Below are 27,937 nucleotides of genomic sequence, written 5' to 3' on the forward strand. Positions count from 1 at the left end.
GTTGAATTTGGAGTGTTTAGCCACCACTTATACCCATTTTGTCCCGAAACAGGCTAAAACCGAGAAAACATTGATTCAAAGCAGTATACAGCTCTGTTACTATTTCTAGGGTCAGAATGTGTGACAGTCCAATGCATTTGACTAATTGTAAGAGTTCGGGATGAATTTGGAGTGTTTAGACAACACTTAAACCCATTTATCCCAAAACATGCTTAAACCGAGAAAACAGGCTAAAACTGAGAGAAAACATTGTTTTGAAGCAGTAATCAGCTGTGTTACTCATTCTAGGGTCAAAATATGTAACAATCCAATGCATTTGACTAATTTCAAGAGGTCGGGTTGAATTTGGAATGTTTAGCCACCACTTATACCCATTTTGTCCCGAAACAGGCTAAAACCAAGAAAACGTTGATTCTAAGCAGTACACAGTTCTGTTACAATTTCTAGGGTCAGAATGTGTGACATTCCAATGCATTTGACTAATTTTAAGAGTTCGGCATGAATTTGGAGTGTTTAGACAACACTTAAACCCGTTTTATCCCAAAACAGGCTTAAACCGAGAAAACATGCTAAAACCGAGAGAAAACATTGATTTGAAGCAGTAATCAGCTATGTTACTCTTTCTAGGTTCAAATATGTAACAATCCAATGCATTTTACTAATTAGAAGAGTTCGGGTTGAATTTAGAGTGTTTAGACAACACTTATACCCATTTTGTCCCGAAACAGGCTAAAACCAAGAAAACGTTGATTCTAAGCAGTAAAAAGCGTTGTTTCAATCTCTAGGGTCCGAATGTGTGACATTCCAATGCATTTGACTAATTGTACGAGTTCGGGATGAATTTGGAATGTTTAGACAACACTTAAACCCGTTTTATCCCAAAACAGGCTTAAACCGAGAAAACATGCTAAAACCGAGAGAAAACATTGATTTGAAGCAGTAATCAGCTATGTTACTCTTTCTAGGGTCAAATATGTAACAATCCAATGCATTTGACTAATTACAAGAGTTCGGGTTGAATTTCGAGTGTATAGCCACCACTTATACCATTTTATCCCGAAACAGGCTAAAACCGAGAAAACGTTGATTCAAAGCAGTAAACAGCGTTGTTATTGTTTCTAGGGTCAGAATGTGTGACATTCCAATGCATTTGACTAATTGTAAGAGTTCGGGATGAATTTGGAGTGTTTAGACGACACTTAAACCCGTTTTATCCCAAAACAGGCTTAAACCGAGAAAACATGCTAAAACCGAGAGATAACATTGATTTGAAGCAGTAATCAGCTATGTTACTCTTTCGAGGGTCAAATATGTAACAATCCAATGCATTTGACTAATTACAAGAGTTCGGGTTGAATTTCGAGTGTTTAGCCACCACTTATACCCATTTTGTCCTGAAACAGGCTAAAACCGAGAAAACATTGATTCAAAGCAGTATACAGCTCTGTTACTATTTCTAGGGTCAGAATGTGTGACATTCCAATGCATTTGACTAATTGTAAGAGTTCGGGATGAATTTGGAGTGTTTAGACAACACTTAAACCCGTTTATCCCAAAACAGGCTTAAACCGAGAAAATAGGCTAAAACAAGGAGAAAGCATTGATTTGAAGCAGTAAACAGCTGTGTTACTCTTTCTAGGGTCAAAATATGTAACAATCCAATGCATTTGAGTAATTACAAGAATTCGGGTTGAATTTGGAGTGTTTAGCCACCACTTATACCCATTTTGTCCCGAAACAGGCTAAAACCGAGAAAACATTGATTCAAAGCAGTATACAGCTCTGTTACTATTTCTAGGGTCAGAATGTGTGACAGTCCAATGCATTTGACTAATTGTAAGAGTTCGGGATGAATTTGGAGTGTTTAGACAACACTTAAACCCATTTATCCCAAAACATGCTTAAACCGAGAAAACAGGCTAAAACTGAGAGAAAACATTGTTTTGAAGCAGTAATCAGCTGTGTTACTCATTCTAGGGTCAAAATATGTAACAATCCAATGCATTTGACTAATTTCAAGAGGTCGGGTTGAATTTGGAATGTTTAGCCACCACTTATACCCATTTTGTCCCGAAACAGGCTAAAACCAAGAAAACGTTGATTCTAAGCAGTACACAGTTCTGTTACAATTTCTAGGGTCAGAATGTGTGACATTCCAATGCATTTGACTAATTTTAAGAGTTCGGCATGAATTTGGAGTGTTTAGACAACACTTAAACCCGTTTTATCCCAAAACAGGCTTAAACCGAGAAAACATGCTAAAACCGAGAGAAAACATTGATTTGAAGCAGTAATCAGCTATGTTACTCTTTCTAGGTTCAAATATGTAACAATCCAATGCATTTTACTAATTAGAAGAGTTCGGGTTGAATTTAGAGTGTTTAGACAACACTTATACCCATTTTGTCCCGAAACAGGCTAAAACCAAGAAAACGTTGATTCTAAGCAGTAAAAAGCGTTGTTTCAATCTCTAGGGTCCGAATGTGTGACATTCCAATCCATTTGACTAATTGTAAGAGTTCGGGATGAATTTGGAACGTTTAGACAACACTTAAACCCGTTTTATCCCAAAACAGGCTTAAACCGAGAAAACATGCTAAAACCGAGAGAAAACATTGATTTGAAGCAGTAATCAGCTATGTTACTCTTTCTAGGGTCAAATATGTAACAATCCAATGCATTTGACTAATTACAAGAGTTCGGGTTGAATTTCGAGTGTATAGCCACCACTTATACCATTTTATCCCGAAACAGGCTAAAACCGAGAAAACGTTGATTCAAAGCAGTAAACAGCGTTGTTATTGTTTCTAGGGTCAGAATGTGTGACATTCCAATGCATTTGACTAATTGTAAGAGTTCGGGATGAATTTGGAGTGTTTAGACGACACTTAAACCCGTTTTATCCCAAAACAGGCTTAAACCGAGAAAACATGCTAAAACCGAGAGATAACATTGATTTGAAGCAGTAATCAGCTATGTTACTCTTTCGAGGGTCAAATATGTAACAATCCAATGCATTTGACTAATTACAAGAGTTCGGGTTGAATTTCGAGTGTTTAGCCACCACTTATACCCATTTTGTCCTGAAACAGGCTAAAACCGAGAAAACATTGATTCAAAGCAGTATATATGAAACCGCACACACACCTTGTCCGTACATCCGTCCGTACAACCATCACCATTGGGCCGTCCGTACAGCTAAAGGCCTACCAAGCTCAACCCATGAGGATCACGAGTCCATTCCATGTTCACCAGCCTCCAACGGTCACAAGAGCTTCTCGATCCTTCTCCTCATAGCCGTTAGTGTAGAGTGCGCAAGTGGGAAGGATCACATGTCTTCTTAAGGACATGTCGCTATCTTTATATGTAAATGTGCCTAGGATCATCTTAGTATATTCTTTTGTATATGTCTATAAGTAGATTGTAATTATGTTCTAAATGAGGTAAGAAGAGATAATATCTCTTTCTCCACAATACTCTCTCTATACTCTCTTACTATACTCTCAACGATTCTCACTCTCTTGTTATTCAAATCTTCTCACTAAACTCATAATCGATCCTATTAATTCTTTCATGGTATCAGAGCCTGGTTGCTCGTCATTCTAAAGTTTTTTTTATCATCACTTACTTCCGCTTCTCCTTCTCTCTCATTTTCTGTTTTGACTTGAAAGTCATTTTCTTTAACCGTTGGATAATAGCTTTACCTAACGGTCTCTTCATCATGGAAAGTGTCAAAACCATGGTTGTTCCGGTGACTCTCAAGGGAGAGAACTATCTGCTGTGGGCGAGGACCACGAAAACTGCCCTTTGTGGCCGAGGCCTTTGGTCTCACGTTGAGAAGAGCGAAGCTCCGAGTGGTGAGGCCACCAAGGACGGCAAGGAACTTGCCGGAGATGAAAAGAACAAATGGTTCCAAGAAGACCAAGGGGTCTTAGCCATCATTCAAAACTCTCTAGATGCCCCCATTCTTGAAGCCTACTCCTACTGCGAGACGGCGAAGGACTTGTGGGACACCCTCAAGAACGTTTTTGGTAATATTACCAATGTCAATCGTATCTTCGAGATTAAAAGGGCCATCAATAACCTCAATCAAGAGGATATGGAGTTTACAAAGCATTTTGGGAAGTTTAGGTCCCTTTGGGCTGAACTAGAAATGCTGCGACCGGCGACAATTGATCCGGCCATACTGAACGAGAGGCGTGAACAAGACAAAGTGTTTGGGCTGCTCTTGACCCTAAACCCCTCCTACAATGATCTCATCAAACACATCTTGCGGTCAGATAAACTCCCAAGCCTTGATGATGTTTGTAACCAAATTCAAAAGGAGCATGGCTCCATGGGATTGTTCGGCAGCAAGGGAGAGCTGGTGACCGCTAACAAAGCTGAGATGGCATCAGCAAACAAAGGCTACTACCGACCGGAGGACAAGAACAACCCGCCGGTTTGTGAGCACTGTAAGAAACTTGGCCACTTCAAGAGCCGCTGCTGGATCCTACATCCGCATCTAGCACCACCACCGGGAACAATCCGAGGTGGACGACCAAACCGCGGAGGACAACCGAGAGCTCACCAAGCAACTGCCGTGGGGGAGCCATTGATCTCTGAGCAGCCTCAACAAGTGACCGGTGGAACTGCTCTTGCTGCAGCATCGTCCGAGCTGGTAAGGCGGTCCGACCTTGATGCGCTCATCAAAGCCCTCAAGGAGGCCACCGGTAAGGCGTTTCTTACTTCAAACAAAACTAAGTCTCTTATTGTTGATTCTGGTGCATCTCATCACATGATTAGTGATTCTAGGTTAATGAGTGATATTAAGCCTGCTAATGGTAATGTTGTGATAGCTAATGGTGAGAAAGTTCCAATTAAAGGCATAGGGAATTTAAAGTTATTTAACAAAGAAACTAAAGCTTTCTATATGCCAAATTTCACATCTAATTTGCTATCAGTTAAGAGGGCCACCACTGATTTAAATTGTTATGCAATATTTGGTCCTAACAAGGTTCATTTTCAGGATATTGAGACAAGTAAAGTTCTTGGTCAAGGAGGTTCCAAGGATGATCTATATGTGCTTGAGGACTTGAATCTATCTTCTTCTACTGCATCTTGTTTTAATTCGGTTATTATTAAACCTAGTGATTCTATTTTACATGCTAGGCTAGGACATCCTCATACTAGAGCTTTATCATTAATGTTTCCTAATATTTCTTTTAAAAATGATGAGTGTGAGGCATGTATTCTTGGTAAACATTGCAAGGCTGTTTTTCCTAAATCTATGACTATTTATGAAAATTGTTTTGATTTAATCCATTCAGATGTTTGGACTTCCCCTTGCTTGTCTAGAGAAAATCAAAAATATTTTGTGACCTTTATTGATGAAAAATCAAAATATACTTGGCTGACCTTGCTTCCCTCTAAAGATAGAGTTCTTGAAGCCTTCACTAATTTTCAAAAATATGTGACTAACCATTATAATGCAAAGATTAAAATTTTGAGATCAGATAATGGAGGAGAGTATACAAGCCATGCCTTCAAACAATACCTAGCAAACCATGGGATTATTCATCAAACAAGCTGTCCATATACACCCCAACAAAATGGTGTTGCTGAAAGGAAGAATAGGCACCTCATGGAAGTGGCAAGATCCATGATGTTTCACACCAATGTTCCAAAGAAGTTTTGGGGAGATGCTGTTCTTGCGGCTTGCTACCTCATTAACCGGACACCAACCAAAGTTCTTCAAGACAGTTCACCGTTTGAGGTAATAAACAAGGTAAAACCCTCATTTGATCATTTAAGAGTATTTGGCTGCGTGTGTTATGTGTTGAAGCCAGGAGAACTACGCGACAAGCTTGATACTAAGAGTGTTAAGAGCATGTTCCTTGGGTACTCGACGACTCAAAAAGGCTACAAGTGCTACGAGCCAAACATGAAGCGCGTTTTTGTCTCTCGTGATGTTAAGTTCGTGGAGTCTAAAGGCTTCTATGAGGAAAAGAACTGGGAGAGCCTTCGAGACTTGTCCACCTCACCATCTGACCGAGCTAACAACCTTCGCATCCTTCTCGAGAGACTCGGTGTTGACAATGCCCCCGCGTCAACACCTGCACCCCCAGTCAATGCACCGGCCACTTCACCGCCGGAGTCTCTAGACAATGATCCCTCGGCTGCACTTGATGAACACTCGGCTGAACTTGATGAACAATCCGATGATGAAAATGGTTTAAATTCAGTTCCGGTGGACAATGCTTCCGGTGATGAGGATTATGTGCCCACCGAGGAAGACAATGACGATGAGGCCACACCACAGGAAGTTATCCCACTTCGCCGCAGTGAACGCCTCAAGTTTCCCCTCTCCAATTGGCGAAACACTCGGGTCTACTACAACAACGTTGCTGTAGCTCATCCGATTCAAGCGGTATGCACCTTGGCTCATTTTCCTCCACACCATCAAGTGTTTCTTGGCAAGATTGATGCTCATTGGATTCCCAAAGACTATGAAGAAGCCAAGAATCATAAGGAATGGTGTGATGCTGTCAATGCCGAGAAGAATGCAATGGAGGCCAATCATACATGGGACGAGGCTGACTTACCCAAAGGCAAGAAGGCTGTGACATCCAGGTGGATCTTTACCATTAAATATAAGAGTGATGGGGAGATCGAACGCTACAAAGCCAGACTCGTTGCAAGGGGGTTCACTCAAACGTATGGGGAGGACTACCAAGATACGTTTGCACCGGTGGCCAAACTTCACACGGTTCGAGTTGTTCTCTCTCTTGCAACCAACCTTGACTGGAACTTATGGCAAATGGATGTTAAGAACGCCTTCTTACAAGGAGAGCTCGAGGATGAAGTTTATATGAGGCCACCTCCGGGTTTAGAAGACATCATTGGTCCCGGGAAAGTATTAAAACTGAACAAGGCGATTTATGGACTCAAACAGTCCCCTAGGGCTTGGTATCACAAGTTAAGCACCACACTCCTTGAGAAAGGCTTCCGCAAATCAGAGGCTGACCACACTCTATTCACCTTACCAAGTGAAAAAGGTATTATAGTCATTCTAGTTTATGTTGATGATATCATCATAACTGGAAGTGACAAGGTAGGCATTCAAGAGACTAAGGCTTACCTTAAGTCAGTTTTTGATATCAAAGACCTAGGAGAACTTAAATATTTTCTTGGTATAGAAGTATATAGGACTAATGAAGGATTGTTTTTATCACAAAGAAAATATGCTCTTGATTTATTGAGTGAAGCAGGGAAGCTAGGTTCAAAAGCTGTATCTACACCCCTTGATGAAAACTATAAGGCCGGAGGAAAGGGGGAGTTTGATGCAGCTCCATTTCAAGACGTCAAGCGATACCGGCGGCTAGTAGGTAAGCTTATATACCTTACTATCACTAGACCTGATATTTGCTTTGCTGTTAATCAGGTGAGCCAACACATGCAAAGTCCTACCGTGCATCATTGGGGTATGGTGAACCGCATCCTCAAATATCTCAAGGGCTCGCCGGGGCAAGGCATATGGATGGGTCGAAATGAAAGCACGGAGCTAGTAGGGTATTGTGATGCGGATTACGCCGGAGACCGTGGAGACCGTCGCTCCACTACAGGCTACTGCACGTTCCTAGGAGGCAACTTGATCACATGGAAGAGCAAGAAACAAAAGGTGGTATCCCTATCAAGTGCTGAATCGGAGTATAGAGCCATGAGAAAGTTAACAACCGAGTTGATGTGGCTCAAGGCACTCATCAAGGACCTTGGAATCGAGTCACCTAAGCCTATTACTATGCATTGCGACAATGAGGCAGCTATTCACATCGCAACAAACTCGGTGTTCCATGAGAGAACCAAGCACATTGAAGTCGACTGCCACAAAGTCCGAGAGCAAATTAAACTTGGAGTTGTTCTACCATGTCACACCGAGAGCTCTGAACAATTGGCTGACGTTCTCACCAAGGCGGCCAGTCCACAAGTGTGTGAGTACATTCACCCCAAACTTGGCCTCAAAGATCTTACTCGGCCATGATTGTCTTCACATGATACCCACACTCTTTTTCCCTTAAGTATAGTTTTTCCCAAGTGGTTTTCTATACTAAGGTTTTTAATGAGGTGGGTGTGCATGAGTCCAAGCTTGATCAATGCTCATGATCAAGCTTGAGGGGGAGTATGAAACCGCACACACACCTTGTCCGTACATCCGTCCGTACAACCATCACCATTGGGCCGTCCGTACAGCTAAAGGCCTACCAAGCTCAACCCATGAGGATCACGAGTCCATTCCATGTTCACCAGCCTCCAACGGTCACAAGAGCTTCTCGATCCTTCTCCTCATAGCCGTTAGTGTAGAGTGCGCAAGTGGGAAGGATCACATGTCTTCTTAAGGACATGTCGCTATCTTTATATGTAAATGTGCCTAGGATCATCTTAGTATATTCTTTTGTATATGTCTATAAGTAGATTGTAATTATGTTCTAAATGAGGTAAGAAGAGATAATATCTCTTTCTCCACAATACTCTCTCTATACTCTCTTACTATACTCTCAACGATTCTCACTCTCTTGTTATTCAAATCTTCTCACTAAACTCATAATCGATCCTATTAATTCTTTCAGTATACAGCTCTGTTACTATTTCTAGGGTCAGAATGTGTGACATTCCAATGCATTTGACTAATTGTAAGAGTTCGGGATGAATTTGGAGTGTTTAGACAACACTTAAACCCGTTTATCCCAAAACAGGCTTAAACCGAGAAAATAGGCTAAAACAAGGAGAAAGCATTGATTTGAAGCAGTAAACAGCTGTGTTACTCTTTCTAGGGTCAAAATATGTAACAATCCAATGCATTTGAGTAATTACAAGAATTCGGGTTGAATTTGGAGTGTTTAGCCACCACTTATACCCATTTTGTCCCGAAACAGGCTAAAACCGAGAAAACATTGATTCAAAGCAGTATACAGCTCTGTTACTATTTCTAGGGTCAGAATGTGTGACATTCCAATGCATTTGACTAATTGTAAGAGTTCGGGATGAATTTGGAGTGTTTAGACAACACTTAAACCCGTTTATCCCAAAACAGGCTTAAACCGAGAAAATAGGCTAAAACAAGGAGAAAGCATTGATTTGAAGCAGTAAACAGCTGTGTTACTCTTTCTAGGGTCAAAATATGTAACAATCCAATGCATTTGAGTAATTACAAGAATTCGGGTTGAATTTGGAGTGTTTAGCCACCACTTATACCCATTTTGTCCCGAAACAGGCTAAAACCGAGAAAACATTGATTCAAAGCAGTATACAGCTCTGTTACTATTTCTAGGGTCAGAATGTGTGACAGTCCAATGCATTTGACTAATTGTAAGAGTTTGGGATGAATTTGGAGTGTTTAGACAACACTTAAACCCGTTTTATCCCAAAACAGGCTTAAACCGAGAAAACATGCTAAAACCGAGAGAAAACATTGATTTGAAGCAGTAATCAGCTATGTTACTCTTTCGAGGTTCAAATATGTAACAATCCAATGCATTTTACTAATTTTAAGAATTCGGGTTGAATTTGGAGTGTTTAGCCACCACTTATACCCATTTTGTCCCGAAACAGGCTAAAACCGAGAAAACATTGATTCAAAGCAGTATACAGCTCTGTTACTATTTCTAGGGTCAGAATGTGTGACAGTCCAATGCATTTGACTAATTGTAAGAGTTTGGGATGAATTTGGTATTGATCAAGAATAAGCCTATGGCGTCCGTACAGTCCGTACCGTCCGTACGTGCAAGCAATAAGGCCGAGTGAAGCACTAAGGCCGAGTCATCTATGTGTGAGGATAGTGAGGAGGCCTGCTCACCTCCGGCCCATGAGAAGGATCGAGAATCCCTTGTGTAGCCGTTAGGGAGAAAGCGCAAGTGGACAAGAGTGGAAGACTAGGACAAGTCGCTATCACCGATCACCTAACCCCTCTCTCTCCTAATTGTCGATTTCTCTTGTTTCTACTTTAGGTCATGTGGTCGCCCTAGCTGCCTCACTATTTAAACCCTTGTCATGTGTTGTATTTGATATATTCTACCTAATTCTAATCTATTATCACTCTCTTTCATACTATTAGCCACCAACTCTTCTTCTTCATTCTAAACCTCTCAAATCTCTCTAAGTCTTCCGCTTATTTCAACATGGTATCAGAGCCAGGTTGTCGTTCTTGATAACCTATCTCTTCTATTCTTCCATTCTTCATTCTTGTTCACTCGATTCTCAGTCCTATTTCTCTTTATTCTCCGGGTAAAAGCTTTGTCCATCGGTCCATAGCGGTTAAACCATGGAAAACGCCAAACCCATTGTCATGCCGGTTGTTCTCAAAGGAACAAACTACTTGCTGTGGACTAGAACCACAAGAACTGCCCTTGGAGGTCGTGGTCTTTGGAGTCATGTCGAGAGTGACTATGCTCCAAAACAAAACCTAAAAGGAGAAGATGAAGGCGCTTCCGAGGAGGAAGTAGAAGAAGAGAGCGAGAGGAAGGCCAAGTGGTTCCAAGAAGACCAAGTTGTCCTATCTGTTCTCCAAAACTCTCTTGACACACCAATCCTTGAGGCCTACTCATATTGCGAGACGGCCAAGGAGTTGTGGGAGACACTTAAAGGTGTCTATGGCAATATCTCCAACTTGACTCGGGTCTTTGAGGTCAAGAAGGCCATAAATGAGCTTAACCAAGATGATGTGGAGTTCACTAAACATCTTGGCAAGTTTCGAGCTTTATGGTCCGAGCTTGACATGTTGCGGCCGAGTACACTCGATCCGAGTGTGTTGACTGAAAGAAAGGAGCAAGACAAGATCTTTGGTCTCCTTCTTACTTTAAACCCATCCTTCAACGATCTCTTGAAGCACATCCTCAGGGCAGAGAAACTTCCCTCTTTTGAAGACATTTGTTCACAAATCCAAAGAGAGCAAGGTTCTCTTGACTTGTTTAGCGGTAAGGGGGAGCTTGCTACGGCTAATAAAGGAGTGTACAAGCAAGAGGAGAGGAAGGTGTGGATATGCGACCACTGCAAGAGGCGGGGTCACCTGAAAGACAAGTGCTGGGTCCTCCACCCTCATCTCAAACCGGCCAAGTTCAAAGCAAACCTCTCAAAGGAAGCGGTTAGCGACAAGGGAGCCGGGCCGTCAAAGCAAGGAGATGAGGCAGCCATGACCGCAGCCTATGGAGAAGTGGTTAGGAAATCAGACCTTGAGGCGCTCATCCGTTCCATTGCCTCACTCAAGGAGTCTGGTATCTCTTTCTTTACCTCTAAGCCTAGTAAATCTCTTGTCATAGACTCGGGTGCTTCTCACCACATGATTAGTAATCCTAGTCTAATTGACAATATAAAACCGGCTTTAGGAAATGTTATAATTGCAAATGGAGAACAAATACCAGTGAAAGGAATAGGGGACTTGAAACTATTTGATAAAACCACAAAAGCTTTCTTTATGCCTACCTTCACATCTAATCTTCTATCGGTTAAGAGAACCACTAATGATTTGAATTGTTATGCAATCTTTGGTCCTAATAGTGTTCATTTTCAGGATATTGAGACTGGAAAAGTTCTTGGAGAGGGACAAGGGAGTGGAGATCTCTATGTCCTAGAGAAAACCTCGCCAAGTTTATCTACTAAATCTTGTTTTGTTGTTAATTTGGATAGTGTGTGGCATGCTAGATTAGGCCATCCTCATTCTCGTGCCCTTGCTTTAATGTTACCAAGTGTTTCTTTTGATAGTTCAATGTGTGAGTCTTGTATTCTTGGTAAACATTGCAAATCTATTTTTCCCAAGTCTAAAACTATTTATGAGCATTGTTTTGATTTAGTGCACTCGGATGTGTGGACTTCACCATGCCTTTCTAGAGATAATAACAAATATTTTGTGACTTTTATTGATGAAAAATCTAAGTACACATGGATTACTTTGCTGCCTTCAAAGGATAGAGTGTTTGATGCTTTTATAAACTTTCAAAATTATGTTACTAATCATTTCAATGCTAAAATTAAGGTACTTAGATCAGACAATGGTGGAGAGTATACAAGTCACAAATTCAGAGAACACCTAGCAAAACACGGCATACTACACCAAACAAGTTGTCCCTATACGCCCCAACAAAATGGTGTGGCCGAGAGGAAGAACCGACATCTAATGGAGGTGGCACGGTCGATGATGTTCCATTCACACGTTACAAGGCGATATTGGGGTGATGCTGTGATGACAGCATGCTACCTGATCAATCGGACACCAACCAAAGTCCTTAATGACCTATCGCCATTTGAGGTATTGAATGGATTTAAACCATCTCTAGAGCACTTACGGGTCTTTGGGTGTGTTTCTTTTGTACTTGTGCCAGGAGAACAGCGGAGTAAGCTCGATCCCAAAAGCATAAGGTGTATGTTCATCGGCTACTCCACTACTCAAAAGGGATACAAGTGTTTTGACCCAAAGACAAGCCGGCTGTATGTATCAAGAGATGTTCGGTTCTTGGAAAATGTGGGTTATTTTGATAACAAAGACTGGAACAGCTTGAAGGATCTTTCATCATCACCAAATGATAGAGCCTCCAGCCTTAAGTTTCTCCTTGACCATCTCGGAAATCCGCCTACGGCCACAGCCCTTCCTCAGCCAGAACCCAACCCGAGCTCCATTGACCATACGCTCGAGCCGGAAGGTGCTATGCCCGAGATGATATCCCCGGACCATGAGATGCCCGAGTCAAACCAGAGCATGACCGAGGCACATGAGATGCCCGAGCCAAACTCAAGCCTGACCGAGACACGACCTGATGCTGAACCGGTCATCGAAGATGTCACTCAGTCCAGCCAATCAGTGCCGCCAGCTCAACCAGCTCCACGACGAAGCACGCGTGTCCGGTCTCACCCCTCTACATGGAAAGATAAGAGGGTCTACTACAACAGTCAAGCCGTCGCACATCCTATCCAAGCCGTATGTTCGCTCGAGCTGCTTCCGACCGAGCACCAAGCCTTCTTCGGCCAAGTTGATGAACACTGGGTTCCCCAAACGTACGAGGAGGCCAAAGAACATAAGGTATGGGTAGATGCTGTGGAGGATGAAGCTGGTGCAATGATCAGAAATCACACATGGGATGAGGCTGACCTCCCCAAAGGGAAGAAGGCCGTAAGTTCAAAGTGGGTATTCACCATCAAGTTCTTGAGCACGGGAGAGATTGAAAGGCATAAGGCACGGCTGGTGGCCCGAGGGTTCACTCAAACCTATGGAGATGACTACATGGCAACGTTTGCTCCCGTGGCCAAATTGCATACCGTGCGAGTAGTGCTATCGTTGGCCGTGAACCTTTCTTGGGACTTATGGCAAATGGATGTGAAGAACGCGTTCCTCCAAGGCGAGCTAGATGAAGAAGTGTACATGACTCCTCCGCCTGGTCTTGAGGACATTGTTGCTCCCGGGAAAGTCTTACGGTTACGCAAGGCCATCTATGGCCTCAAACAGTCACCACGCGCCTGGTACCATAAGCTCAGCTCCACTCTTAAGGCGAATGGCTTTAGACGATCGGAGGCTGATCACACTCTTTTCACTCTCAAGACATCACTTGGCCTGGTTGTGGTGCTGGTTTATGTCGATGACATCATCGTGACTGGCGATGACAAGGCCGGTATTGTTGCCATTAAAGACTCTCTCAAGTCTGCCTTTGACATTAAGGACCTCGGAGAGCTCAAATACTTCCTCGGCATCGAAATCTGCCGTTCCCCGGAGGGTATCTTCCTCTCACAACGCAAGTATGCTCTGGACTTGCTTGCTGAGACAGGCAAACTTGGTACGGTTCCAGCTACTACACCACTGGATGAAGATTACCAGCTCAAGCGAAAGGGGGAGAGCATTCGGGCGAAGGAAGGCAAACCACGCGAACCATTGGACGAGCCGTTCCCGGACGTCACACGCTACCGACGGCTTGTAGGTAAGTTGATCTATTTAACTATCACACGACCTGATATCTCTTATGCTGTGAATCAGGTGAGTCAGCACATGCAAGCTCCAAGCAAGTATCAATGGAGTCAAGTGGAGAGGATTTTGAGCTATCTCAAGGGCAGCCCTGGTCAAGGCATTTGGATGGGTAAAAACGGCAACACTGAGATCGTGGGTTATTGTGATGCGGACTATAATGGAGACACATTGGATAGGCGGTCAACTACTGGATATTGCACCTTTGTTGGAGGAAACCTAGTTACATGGAGGTCTAAGAAGCAAAAGGTGGTGTCATGTTCAAGTGCCGAGGCTGAGTACCGAGCTATGAGGAAGCTAACTAATGAGATGACATGGTTGAAAGGTCTACTTAAGGATCTCGGCATTGAAACAAGACAGCCGATGACAATGCATTGTGACAATGAGGCAGCGATCCACATAGCCACTAACTCAGTCTTCCATGAACGGACCAAGCACATTGAGAGCGACTGCCACAAGGTTAGGGAGAGGATCGAAGAGGGAGCGGTTCTACCATGCCACACAAGGAGCCAAGACCAGCTAGCCGACATCTTCACCAAATCTGCAAGTCCCAAGGTTTGTGATTATATTCATAGCAAACTTGGACTTGTAGACATCACACGGCCGTGATCAACTTTCCGAATCCGTGGACAGCACACTCTTTTTCCCTTGGCTTAGTTTTGTCCCATGAGGTTTTCTAAGTCAAGGTTTTTAATGAGGTGCTGCTTCACGGGTTCCAAGCTTAGACATTTCATCAGGCTAAGCTTGAGGGGGAGTATTGATCAAGAATAAGCCTATGGCGTCCGTACAGTCCGTACCGTCCGTACGTGCAAGCAATAAGGCCGAGTGAAGCACTAAGGCCGAGTCATCTATGTGTGAGGATAGTGAGGAGGCCTGCTCACCTCCGGCCCATGAGAAGGATCGAGAATCCCTTGTGTAGCCGTTAGGGAGAAAGCGCAAGTGGACAAGAGTGGAAGACTAGGACAAGTCGCTATCACCGATCACCTAACCCCTCTCTCTCCTAATTGTCGATTTCTCTTGTTTCTACTTTAGGTCATGTGGTCGCCCTAGCTGCCTCACTATTTAAACCCTTGTCATGTGTTGTATTTGATATATTCTACCTAATTCTAATCTATTATCACTCTCTTTCATACTATTAGCCACCAACTCTTCTTCTTCATTCTAAACCTCTCAAATCTCTCTAAGTCTTCCGCTTATTTCAACATTTGGAGTGTTTAGACAACACTTAAACCCATTTATCCCAAAACATGCTTAAACCGAGAAAACAGGCTAAAACTGAGAGAAAACATTGTTTTGAAGCAGTAATCAGCTGTGTTACTCATTCTAGGGTCAAAATATGTAACAATCCAATGCATTTGACTAATTTCAAGAGGTCGGGTTGAATTTGGAATGTTTAGCCACCACTTATACCCATTTTGTCCCGAAACAGGCTAAAACCAAGAAAACGTTGATTCTAAGCAGTAAACAGCTCTGTTACAATTTCTAGGGTCAGAATGTGTGACATTCCAATGCATTTGACTAATTTTAAGAGTTCGGGATGAATTTGGAGTGTTTCGACAACACTTAAACCCGTTTTATCCCAAAACAGGCTTAAACCGAGAAAACATGCTAAAACCGAGAGAAAACATTGATTTGAAGCAGTAATCAGCTATGTTACTCTTTCTAGGTTCAAATATGTAACAATCCAACGCATTTTACTAATTAGAAGAGTTCGGGTTGAATTTAGAGTGTTTAGACAACACTTATACCCATTTTGTCCCGAAACAGGCTAAAACCGAGAAAACATTGATTCAAGGCAGTATACAGCTCTGTTACTATTTCTAGGGTCAGAATGTGTGACATTCCAATGCATTTGACTAATTGTAAGAGTTCGGGATGAATTTGGAGTGTTTAGACAACACTTAAACCCGTTTTATCCCAAAACAGGCTTTAAACCGAGAAAACATGCTAAAACCAAGAGAAAACATTGATTTGAAGCAGTAATCAGCTATGTTACTCTTTCTAGGTTCAAATATGTAACAATCCAATGCATTTTACTAATTAGAAGAGTTCGGGTTGAATTTCGAGTGTTTAGCCACCACTTATACCCATTTTGTCCCGAAACAGGCTAAAACCGAGAAAACGTTGATTCAAAGCAGTAAACAGCGTTGTTACTATTTCTAGGGTCAGAATGTGTGACATTCCAATGCATTTGACTAATTGTAAGAGTTCGGGATGAATTTGGAGTGTTTAGACGACACTTAAACCCGTTTTATCCCAAAACAGGCTTAAACCGAGAAAACATGCTAAAACCGAGAGAAAACATTGATTTGAAGCAGTAATCAGCTATGTTACTCTTTCTTGGGTCAAATATGTAACAATCCAATGCATTTGACTAATTACAAGAGTTCGGGTTGAATTTCGAGTGTTTAGCAACCACTTATACCCATTTTGTCCCGAAAGAGGCTAAAACCGAGAAAACGTTGATTCAAAGCAGTAAACAGCGTTGTTACTGTTTCTAGGGTCAGAATGTGTGACATTCTAATGCATTTGACTAATTGTAAGAGTTCAGTATGAATTTGGAGTGTTTAGACAACACTTAAACCCGTTTTATCCCAAAACAGGCTTAAACCGAGAAAACAGGCTAAAACTGAGAGAAAACATTGTTTTGAAGCAGTAATCAGCTGTGTTACTCATTTTAGGGTCAAAATATGTAACAATCCAATGCATTTGACTAATTTCAAGAGGTCGGGTTGAATTTGGAATGTTTAGCCACCACTTATACCCATTTTGTCCCGAAACAGGCTAAAACCAAGAAAACGTTGATTCTAAGCAGTAAACAGCTCTGTTACAATTTCTAGGGTCAGAATGTGTGACATTCCAATGCATTTGACTAATTTTAAGAGTTCGGGATGAATTTGGAGTGTTTAGACAACACTTAAACCCGTTTGATCCCAAAACAGGCTTAAACCGAGAAAACATGCTAAAACCGAGAGAAAACAATGATTTGAAGCAGTAATCAGCTATGTTACTCTTTCTAGGGTCAAATATGTAACAATCCAATGCATTTGACTAATTACAAGAGTTCGGGTTGAATTTCGAGTGTTTAGCCACCACTTATACCCATTTTGTCCCGAAACAGGCTAAAACCGAGAAAACATTGATTCAAAGCAGTATACAGCTCTGTTACTATTTCTAGGGTCAGAATGTGTGACATTCCAATGTATTTGACTAATTGTAAGAGTTCGGGATGAATTTGGAGTGTTTAGACAACACTTAAACCCGTTTTATCCCAAAACAGGCTTAAACCGAGAAAACATGCTAAAACCGAGAGTAAACATTGTTTTGAAGCAGTAATCAGCTGTGTTACTCATTCTAGGGTCAAAATATGTAACAATCCAATGCATTTGACTAATTTCAAGAGGTCGGGTTGAATTTGGAATGTTTAGCCACCACTTATACCCATTTTGTCCCGAAACAGGCTAAAACCAAGAAAACGTTAATTCTAAGCAGTAAACAGCTCTGTTACAATTTCTAGGGTCAGAATGTGTGACATTCCAATGCATTTGACTAATTTTAAGAGTTCGGGATGAATTTGGAGTGTTTAGACAACACTTAAACCCGTTTTATCCCAAAACAGGCTTAAACCGAGAAAACATGCTAAAACCGAGAGAAAACATTGATTTGAAGCAGTAATCAGCTATGTTACTCTTTCTAGGTTCAAATATGTAACAATCCAATGCATTTTACTAATTAGAAGAGTTCGGGTTGAATTTCGAGTGTTTAGCCACCACTTATACCCATTTTGTCCCGAAACAGGCTAAAACCGAGAAAACGTTGATTCAAAGCAGTAAACAGCGTTGTTACTATTTCTAGGGTCAGAATGTGTGACATTCCAATGCATTTGACTAATTGTAAGAGTTCGGGATGAATTTGGAGTGTTTAGACGACACTTAAACCCGTTTTATCCCAAAACAGGCTTAAACCGAGAAAACATGCTAAAACCGAGAGAAAACATTGATTTGAAGCAGTAATCAGCTATGTTACTCTTTCTTGGGTCAAATATGTAACAATCCAATGCATTTGACTAATTACAAGAGTTCGGGTTGAATTTCGAGTGTTTAGCAACCACTTATACCCATTTTGTCCCGAAAGAGGCTAAAACCGAGAAAACGTTGATTCAAAGCAGTAAACAGCGTTGTTACTGTTTCTAGGGTCAGAATGTGTGACATTCTAATGCATTTGACTAATTGTAAGAGTTCAGTATGAATTTGGAGTGTTTAGACAACACTTAAACCCGTTTTATCCCAAAACAGGCTTAAACCGAGAAAACAGGCTAAAACTGAGAGAAAACATTGTTTTGAAGCAGTAATCAGCTGTGTTACTCATTTTAGGGTCAAAATATGTAACAATCCAATGCATTTGACTAATTTCAAGAGGTCGGGTTGAATTTGGAATGTTTAGCCACCACTTATACCCATTTTGTCCCGAAACAGGCTAAAACCAAGAAAACGTTGATTCTAAGCAGTAAACAGCTCTGTTACAATTTCTAGGGTCAGAATGTGTGACATTCCAATGCATTTGACTAATTTTAAGAGTTCGGGATGAATTTGGAGTGTTTAGACAACACTTAAACCCGTTTGATCCCAAAACAGGCTTAAACCGAGAAAACATGCTAAAACCGAGAGAAAACAATGATTTGAAGCAGTAATCAGCTATGTTACTCTTTCTAGGGTCAAATATGTAACAATCCAATGCATTTGACTAATTACAAGAGTTCGGGTTGAATTTCGAGTGTTTAGCCACCACTTATACCCATTTTGTCCCGAAACAGGCTAAAACCGAGAAAACATTGATTCAAAGCAGTATACAGCTCTGTTACTATTTCTAGGGTCAGAATGTGTGACATTCCAATGTATTTGACTAATTGTAAGAGTTCGGGATGAATTTGGAGTGTTTAGACAACACTTAAACCCGTTTTATCCCAAAACAGGCTTAAACCGAGAAAACATGCTAAAACCGAGAGTAAACATTGTTTTGAAGCAGTAATCAGCTGTGTTACTCATTCTAGGGTCAAAATATGTAACAATCCAATGCATTTGACTAATTTCAAGAGGTCGGGTTGAATTTGGAATGTTTAGCCACCACTTATACCCATTTTGTCCCGAAACAGGCTAAAACCAAGAAAACGTTGATTCTAAGCAGTAAACAGCTCTGTTACAATTTCTAGGGTCAGAATGTGTGACATTCCAATGCATTTGACTAATTTTAAGAGTTCGGGATGAATTTGGAGTGTTTAGACAACACTTAAACCCGTTTTATCCCAAAACAGGCTTAAACCGAGAAAACATGCTAAAACCGAGAGAAAACATTGATTTGAAGCATTAATCAGCTATGTTACTCTTTCTAGGGTCAAATATGTAACAATCCAACGCATTTGACTAATTAGAAGAGTTTGAGTTGAATTTCGAGTGTGTAGCCACCACTTATACCCATTTTGTCCCGAAACAGGCTAAAACCGAGAAAACATTGATTCAAGGCAGTATACAGCTCTGTTACTATTTCTAGGGTCATAATGTGTGACATTCCAATGCATTTGACTAATTTTAAGAGTTCGGGATGAATTTGGAGTGTTTAGACAACACTTAAACCCGTTTTATCCCAAAACAGGCTTAAACCGAGAAAACATGCTAAAACCGAGAGAAAACATTGATTTGAAGCAGTAATCAGCTATGTTACTCTTTCTAGGGTCAAATATGTAACAATCCAATGCATTTGACTAATTACAAGAGTTCGGGTTGAATTTCGAGTGTTTAGCCACCACTTATACCCATTTTGTCCCGAAACAGGCTAAAACCGAGAAAACATTGATTCAAAGCAGTATACAGCTCTGTTACTATTTCTAGGGTCAGAATGTGTGACAGTCCAATGCATTTGACTAATTGTAAGAGTTCGGGATGAATTTGGAGTGTTTAGACAACACTTAAACCCGTTTTATCCCAAAACAGGCTTTAAACCGAGAAAACATGCTAAAACCAAGAGAAAACATTGATTTGAAGCAGTAATCAGCTATGTTACTCTTTCTAGGTTCAAATATGTAACAATCCAATGCATTATACTAATTAGAAGAGTTCGGGTTGAATTTCGAGTGTTTAGCCACCACTTATACCCATTTTGTCCCGAAACAGGCTAAAACCGAGAAAACGTTGATTCAAAGCAGTAAACAGCGTTGTTACTATTTCTAGGGTCAGAATGTGTGACATTCCAATGCATTTGACTAATTGTAAGAGTTCGGGATGAATTTGGAGTGTTTAGACGACACTTAAACCCGTTTTATCCCAAAACAGGCTTAAACCGAGAAAACATGCTAAAACCGAGAGAAAACATTGATTTGAAGCAGTAATCAGCTATGTTACTCTTTCTAGGGTCAAATATGTAACAATCCAATGCATTTGACTAATTACAAGAGTTCGGGTTGAATTTCGAGTGTTTAGCCACCACTTATACCCATTTTGTCCCGAAAGAGGCTAAAACCGAGAAAACGTTGATTCAAAGCAGTAAACAGCGTTGTTACTGTTTCTAGGGTCAGAATGTGTGACATTCCAATGCATTTGACTAATTGTAAGAGTTCAGTATGAATTTGGAGTGTTTAGACAACACTTAAACCCGTTTTATCCCAAAACAGGCTTAAACCGAGAAAACAGGCTAAAACTGAGAGAAAACATTGTTTTGAAGCAGTAATCAGCTGTGTTACTCATTCTAGGGTCAAAATATGTAACAATCCAATGCATTTGACTAATTTCAAGAGGTCGGGTTGAATTTGGAATGTTTAGCCACCACTTATACCCATTTTGTCCCGAAACAGGCTAAAACCAAGAAAACGTTGATTCTAAGCAGTAAACAGCTCTGTTACAATTTCTAGGGTCAGAATGTGTGACATTCCAATGCATTTGACTAATTTTAAGAGTTCGGGATGAATTTGGAGTGTTTAGACAACACTTAAACCCGTTTTATCCCAAAACAGGCTTAAACCGAGAAAACATGCTAAAACCGAGAGAAAACATTGATTTGAAGCAGTAATCAGCTATGTTACTCTTTCTAGGGTCAAATATGTAACAATCCAATGCATTTGACTAATTACAAGAGTTCGGGTTGAATTTCGAGTGTTTAGCCACCACTTATACCCATTTTGTCCCGAAACAGGCTAAAACCGAGAAAACATTGATTCAAAGCAGTATACAGCTCTGTTACTATTTCTAGGGTCAGAATGTGTGACAGTCCAATGCATTTGACTAATTGTAAGAGTTCGGGATGAATTTGGAGTGTTTAGACAACACTTAAACCCGTTTTATCCCAAAACAGGCTTAAACCGAGAAAACATGCTAAAACCGAGAGAAAACATTGATTTGAAGCAGTAATCAGCTGTGTTACTCTTTCTAGGGTCAAAATATGTAACAATCCAATGCATTTGACTAATTTCAAGAGTTTGGGTTGAATTTGGAATGTTTAGCCACCACTTATACCCATTTTGTCCCGAAACAGGCTAAAACCGAGAAAACATTGATTCAAAGCAGTATACAGCTCTGTTACAATTTCTAGGGTCAGAATGTGTGACATTCCAATGCATTTGACTAATTTTAAGAGTTCGGGATGAATTTGGAGTGTTTAGACAACACTTAAACCCGTTTTATCCCAAAACAGGCTTAAACCGAGAAAACATGCTAAAACCGAGAGAAAACATTGATTTGAAGCAGTAATCAGCTATGTTACTCTTTCTAGGGTCAAATATGTAACAATCCAATGCATTTGACTAATTACAAGAGTTCGGGTTGAATTTCGAGTGTTTAGCCACCACTTATACCCAATTAGTCCCGAAAGAGGCTAAAACCGAGAAAACGTTGATTCAAAGCAGTAAACAGCGTTGTTACTGTTTCTAGGGTCAGAATGTGTGACATTCCAATGCATTTGACTAATTTTAAGAGTTCGGGATGAATTTGGAGTGTTTAGACAACACTTAAACCCGTTTTATCCCAAAACAGGCTTAAACCGAGAAAACATGCTAAAACTGAGAGAAAACATTGATTTGAAGCAGTAATCAGCTATGTTACTCTTTCTAGGGTCAAATATGTAACAATCCAATGCATTTGACTAATTACAAGAGTTCGGGTTGAATTTCGAGTGTTTAGCCACCACTTATACCCATTTTGTCCCGAAACAGGCTAAAACCGAGAAAACATTGATTCAAAGCAGTAAACAGCTCTGTTACTATTTCTAGGGTCAGAATGTGTGACATTCCAATGCATTTGACTAATTGTAAGAGTTCGGTATGAATCTGGAGTGTTTAGACAACACTTAAACCCGTTTATCCCAAAACAGGCTTAAACCGAGAAAACATGCTAAAACCGAGAGAAAACATTGATTTGAAGCAGTAATCAGCTATGTTACTCTTTCTAGGGTCAAATATGTAACAATCCAATGCATTTGACTAATTACAAGAGTTCGGGTTGAATTTCGAGTGTTTAGCCACCACTTATACCCATTTTGTCCCGAAAGAGGCTAAAACCGAGAAAACGTTGATTCAAAGCAGTAAACAGCGTTGTTACTGTTTCTAGGGTCAGAATGTGTGACATTCCAATGCATTTGACTAATTGTAAGAGTTCAGTATGAATTTGGAGTGTTTAGACAACACTTAAACCCGTTTTATCCCAAAACAGGCTTAAACCGAGAAAACAGGCTAAAACTGAGAGAAAACATTGTTTTGAAGCAGTAATCAGCTGTGTTACTCATTCTAGGGTCAAAATATGTAACAATCCAATGCATTTGACTAATTTCAAGAGGTCGGGTTGAATTTGGAATGTTTAGCCACCACTTATACCCATTTTGTCCCGAAACAGGCTAAAACCAAGAAAACGTTGATTCTAAGCAGTAAACAGCTCTGTTACAATTTCTAGGGTCAGAATGTGTGACATTCCAATGCATTTGACTAATTTTAAGAGTTCGGGATGAATTTGGAGTGTTTAGACAACACTTAAACCCGTTTTATCCCAAAACAGGCTTAAACCGAGAAAACATGCTAAAACCGAGAGAAAACATTGATTTGAAGCAGTAATCAGCTATGTTACTCTTTCTAGGGTCAAATATGTAACAATCCAATGCATTTGACTAATTACAAGAGTTCGGGTTGAATTTCGAGTGTTTAGCCACCACTTATACCCATTTTGTCCCGAAACAGGCTAAAACCGAGAAAACATTGATTCAAAGCAGTATACAGCTCTGTTACTATTTCTAGGGTCAGAATGTGTGACAGTCCAATGCATTTGACTAATTGTAAGAGTTCGGGATGAATTTGGAGTGTTTAGACAACACTTAAACCCGTTTTATCCCAAAACAGGCTTAAACCGAGAAAACATGCTAAAACCGAGAGAAAACATTGATTTGAAGCAGTAATCAGCTGTGTTACTCTTTCTAGGGTCAAAATATGTAACAATCCAATGCATTTGACTAATTTCAAGAGTTTGGGTTGAATTTGGAATGTTTAGCCACCACTTATACCCATTTTGTCCCGAAACAGGCTAAAACCGAGAAAACATTGATTCAAAGCAGTATACAGCTCTGTTACAATTTCTAGGGTCAGAATGTGTGACATTCCAATGCATTTGACTAATTTTAAGAGTTCGGGATGAATTTGGAGTGTTTAGACAACACTTAAACCCGTTTTATCCCAAAACAGGCTTAAACCGAGAAAACATGCTAAAACCGAGAGAAAACATTGATTTGAAGCAGTAATCAGCTATGTTACTCTTTCTAGGGTCAAATATGTAACAATCCAATGCATTTGACTAATTACAAGAGTTCGGGTTGAATTTCGAGTGTTTAGCCACCACTTATACCCAATTAGTCCCGAAAGAGGCTAAAACCGAGAAAACGTTGATTCAAAGCAGTAAACAGCGTTGTTACTGTTTCTAGGGTCAGAATGTGTGACATTCCAATGCATTTGACTAATTTTAAGAGTTCGGGATGAATTTGGAGTGTTTAGACAACACTTAAACCCGTTTTATCCCAAAACAGGCTTAAACCGAGAAAACATGCTAAAACTGAGAGAAAACATTGATTTGAAGCAGTAATCAGCTATGTTACTCTTTCTAGGGTCAAATATGTAACAATCCAATGCATTTGACTAATTACAAGAGTTCGGGTTGAATTTCGAGTGTTTAGCCACCACTTATACCCATTTTGTCCCGAAACAGGCTAAAACCGAGAAAACATTGATTCAAAGCAGTAAACAGCTCTGTTACTATTTCTAGGGTCAGAATGTGTGACATTCCAATGCATTTGACTAATTGTAAGAGTTCGGTATGAATCTGGAGTGTTTAGACAACACTTAAACCCGTTTATCCCAAAACAGGCTTAAACCGAGAAAACAGGCTAAAACAAGGACAAAACATTGATTTGAAGCAGTAAACAGCTGTGTTACTCTTTCTAGGGTCAAAATATGTAACAATCCAATGCATTTGAGTAATTACAAGAATTCGGGTTGAATTTGGAGTGTTTAGCCACCACTTATACCCATTTTGTCCCGAAACAGGCTAAAACCGAGAAAACATTGATTCAAAGCAGTATACAGCTCTGTTACTATTTCTAGGGTCAGAATGTGTGACAGTCCAATGCATTTGACTAATTGTAAGAGTTTGGGATGAATTTGGAGTGTTTAGACAACACTTAAACCCATTTATCCCAAAACATGCTTAAACCGAGAAAACAGGCTAAAACTGAGAGAAAACATTGTTTTGAAGCAGTAATCAGCTGTGTTACTCATTCTAGGGTCAAAATATGTAACAATCCAATGCATTTGACTAATTTCAAGAGGTCGGGTTGAATTTGGAATGTTTAGCCACCACTTATACCCATTTTGTCCCGAAATAGGCTAAAACCAAGAAAACGTTGATTCTAAGCAGTAAACAGCTCTGTTACAATTTCTAGGGTCAGAATGTGTGACATTCCAATGCATTTGAATAATTTTAAGAGTTCGGGATGAATTTGGAGTGTTTAGACAACACTTAAACCCGTTTTATCCCAAAACAGGCTTAAACCGAGAAAACATGCTAAAACCGAGAGAAAACATTGATTTGAAGCAGTAATCAGCTATGGTACTCTTTCTAGGGTCAAATATGTAACAATCCAATGCATTTGACTAATTAGAAGAGTTCGGGTTGAATTTCGAGTGTTTAGACAACACTTATACCCATTTTGTCCCGAAACAGGCTAAAACCGAGAAACCATTGATTCAAAGCAGTATACAGCTCTGTTACTATTTCTAGGGTCAGAATGTGTGACAGTCCAATGCATTTGACTAACTGTAAGAGTTCGGGATGAATTTGGAGTGTTTAGACAACACTTAAACCCGTTTTATCCCAAAACAGGCTTAAACCGAGAAAACATGCTAAAACCGAGAGAAAACATTGTTTTGAAGCTGTAATCAGCTGTGTTACTCATTCTAGGGTCAAAATATGTAACAATCCAATGCATTTGACTAATTTCAAGAGGTCGGGTTGAATTTGGAATGTTTAGCCACCACTTATACCCATTTTGTCCCGAAACAGGCTAAAACCAAGAAAACGTTGATTCTAAGCAGTAAACAGCACTGTTACAATTTCTAGGGTCAGAATGTGTGACATTCCAATGCATTTGACTAATTTTAAGAGTTCGGGATGAATTTGGAGTGTTTAGACAACACTTAAACCCGTTTTATCCCAAAACAGGCTTAAACCGAGAAAACATGCTAAAACCGAGAGAAAACATTGATTTGAAGCATTAATCAGCTATGTTACTCTTTCTAGGGTCAAATATGTAACAATCCAACGCATTTGACTAATTAGAAGAGTTTGAGTTGAATTTCGAGTGTGTAGCCACCACTTATACCCATTTTGTCCCGAAACAGGCTAAAACCGAGAAAACATTGATTCAAACCAGTATACAGCTCTGTTACTATTTCTAGGGTCAGAATGTGTGACATTCCAATGCATTTGACTAATTGTAAGAGTTCGGGATGAATTTGGAGTGTTTAGACAACACTTAAACCCGTTTTATCCCAAAACAGGCTTTAAACCAAAGAAAACATGCTAAAACCAAGAGAAAACATTGATTTGAAGCAGTAATCAGCTATGTTACTCTTTCTAGGTTCAAATATGTAACAATCCAATGCATTTTACTAATTAGAAGAGTTCGGGTTGAATTTCGAGTGTTTAGCCACCACTTATACCCATTTTGTCCTGAAACAGGCTAAAACCGAGAAAACGTTGATTCAAAGCAGTAAACAGCGTTGTTACTATTTCTAGGGTCAGAATGTGTGACATTCCAATGCATTTGACTAATTGTAAGAGTTCGGGATGAATTTGGAGTGTTTAGACGACACTTAAACCCGTTTTATCCCAAAACAGGCTTAAACCGAGAAAACATGCTAAAACCGAGAGAAAACATTGATTTGAAGCAGTAATCAGCTATGTTACTCTTTCTAGGGTCTCTGAAATGGGACACCACCGTCCGTACGGCCGTACGGACGTCCGTACTGTTATCAAAGTGGGCCGTCCGTACAACCATCGAGGATATCAGGTCCAGCCCATCAGTGAGAGCCTCCAACGGTCACAAGCCTTCGAGATCCTTCCTCCTTCATAACCGTTGACAAGCTGTGCAAGTGGAAGGGAAAGGAAGATCACATGTTGTGATTAAGGAGGTGTCACTATCTCCATTTGTAAATGTGTATAGCATCTTAGAGGAATATTCTTGTATGTATGACTATAATAAGGATGTAACTAGGTTACTAATAAAGTAAGAAGAGAAAATATCTCTTTCTCCTATTCTCTCCATACGCCTACTCTCTTCCCTTCTCTATCCGATCTCTATTCTTAGTTACTCTCAAATCTCTCTAATTTAAAACTTACATGGTATCAGAGCAGATTGTTCCTGTTCTTTGACTTCATCTCCATCACAATCTTCCGCATTCTCTCTATCTTGTGCTTTCAAATCTCTTTGTTCCCAAAATTTCTGTTAACCGTTGGGTAAACACCTAAACCACCGAATTCATCATGGAAAACACCAAAACTATGATTGTTCCGGTTACTCTCAAGGGAGAGAACTACTTACTGTGGGCTAGAACCACGAAGACAGCCCTATGCGGCCGAGGACTTTGGTCCCATGTTGAAGCGAGTGAGGCTCCAAGTGGCGAGGCCACCAAAGACGACAAGGATCTTGTCGCAGACGAAAGGAACAAGTGGTTTCAAGAAGACCAAGGAGTCCTAGCCATTATTCAAAACTCCCTAGATGCCCCCATCCTTGAAGCTTACTCCTATTGCGAAACTGCAAAGGACTTATGGGACACTCTTAAGAATGTCTTTGGAAATGTTACTAACGTGAACCGGATCTTCGAGATTAAGAGAACCATCAACAATCTCAACCAGGAAGACATGGAGTTCACTAAACACTTTGGAAAGTTTAGGTCACTTTGGGCTGAACTAGAGATGCTCCGGCCGGCGACCGTAGATCCAGCCATCTTGAACGAAAGGCGTGAACAAGATAAAGTGTTCGGCTTACTCTTAACGTTGAACCCCTCCTACAACGACCTTATCAAGCATATCCTACGATCTGACAAGCTTCCTAGCCTAGACGACGTATGTAACCAAATTCAAAAGGAACATGGTTCCATGGGGCTATTCGGAGGCAAAGGGGAGTTAATAACTGTCAACAAGGTGGAAATGGCATCGGCTAACCGAGGATACTACAAGCCGGACGACAAGAATCCACCAGTATGTGAACATTGTAAGAAAGTGGGTCACTTCAAGAGCCGCTGCTGGATCCTTCACCCACACCTTCGCCGTGGAGGACCAAACCGTGGAGGACCACCAAGAGCCCATCAAGCCGCTGTAATGGGAGAAACACCAACCGAACCATCCCAACAAGCTACTACACTCACGGCGTCCTCCGAGC

Source organism: Camelina sativa, chromosome 13, assembly GCF_030686135.1.
Source record: "Camelina sativa cultivar CO46 ecotype springtype chromosome 13, ASM3068613v1".
In the NCBI taxonomy this organism is placed as follows: Eukaryota; Viridiplantae; Streptophyta; class Magnoliopsida; order Brassicales; family Brassicaceae; genus Camelina; species Camelina sativa.